Source organism: Neopelma chrysocephalum, unplaced genomic scaffold, assembly GCF_003984885.1.
Source record: "Neopelma chrysocephalum unplaced genomic scaffold, ASM398488v2 Primary Assembly neopelma1_61b, whole genome shotgun sequence".
NCBI classification, from domain to species: Eukaryota; Metazoa; Chordata; class Aves; order Passeriformes; family Pipridae; genus Neopelma; species Neopelma chrysocephalum.
The window spans coordinates 5,704,445-5,705,432 of NW_020897717.1; the positions used below are offsets into that span (position 1 = coordinate 5,704,445).

The 988-nt window shown below is 74.7% G+C and overlaps 1 protein-coding gene across 2 annotated transcripts in view; it reads right to left on the bottom strand.

The window, feature by feature from the left end:
- The window catches only part of PPM1B (protein phosphatase, Mg2+/Mn2+ dependent 1B), a 67,007-nt gene extending 66,460 nt beyond the window's left edge, over positions 1-547 (bottom strand). Inside the window, exon 1 of one of the 2 annotated variants that reach the window (XM_027682017.1) lies at positions 477-547. The gene's annotated coding sequence lies outside the window, so the exon portion shown is untranslated. The remainder of the gene's footprint in view (positions 1-476) is intronic. The other variant, XM_027682015.1, reaches the window with a different exon arrangement.
- Positions 548-988: the final 441 nt, after the last annotated feature.

Consider the following 988-nt stretch of genomic DNA (forward strand, 5'->3'; position numbering starts at 1 on the left):
CGCCCCGCGCTGGCCGCCGCCGGCCACCGCCGCCGTCCGGTCGCGCACTCGGAGCGCCGCCAGCAGCGCGGACATGTTGGAGCCGCCGTGCCCCCGCCCGCGTCACCGCGCTCCGCACGGGCGGCACCGCCGAGCCCGCCCCGGCCCGACCCCCGCCGCCGCCCATTGGCCGTCCGCCCCGCCGGCACCTCCCCTCCTCGCTGCCATTGGTGAGCGGTGAGCCGCTCACCCGACGGCCCCGCCCAAACGCCTTTCCCTGATTGGGTCTCCCCGCTTTGTTTTGGTAACTATTGGCTGCGTCTCTTGTCAATCAAGACGCCAGCGAACGGACTCGGTCTTTCTCCGCACTTTTTTTTTTATAACCGGCCTCGCAGCCTCGGGGTAGAGCTGACGGAACCGTCTGTCAGCGAGCGTCCTCGCCCCTCCCCGCCTCCCTCCCGCCGCCACATCCCCTCCCTCCCGGCGGCGCGGTTTGCCTGCAGGCCATTGGCTCCCACCGCCGCCACTCCTGGACCCTCTCTCGCCCCCGCCGCCGCTCCGCCAAGTGGGCGGGAACCGACCCGCGGGTACCTTCTCCTGATTGGCCGTCACCCCTGCCAGTCAGGCGGAGCCGGCGGAGCCGCAGAGCGCAGCCCGGCCCGCGCGCGGCGCCGCTCCGCACTCCGATTGGTCGCGGGGCGGGCGAGAGGCGCGCGACCTCCCCCGTGCCCCCCGGGGGGCGGTGGCGAGTACCCGTATGTGCGCGCGATGACATCACCGCCAGCCAATGAGCGCGCGCGGGGGTCGGGCTCCCGCCCGCGCTCGCGGGAGCCGCTGGGCTTCGCGCGCCCCGGGGCATGGGAAGCTGGAACCGGGAGGCGGGATCGCCGCCGGCCCCGGGACAGTGTGCGGGCCTGCCGGTGCTACCGCAGCAAAGAGCAAGGCTGGAGGTCGGCCCTTCGTGTTCCCGTCCGCCGGCGGGGCTCGAGCGACGGCCCCGCGCGGGTGC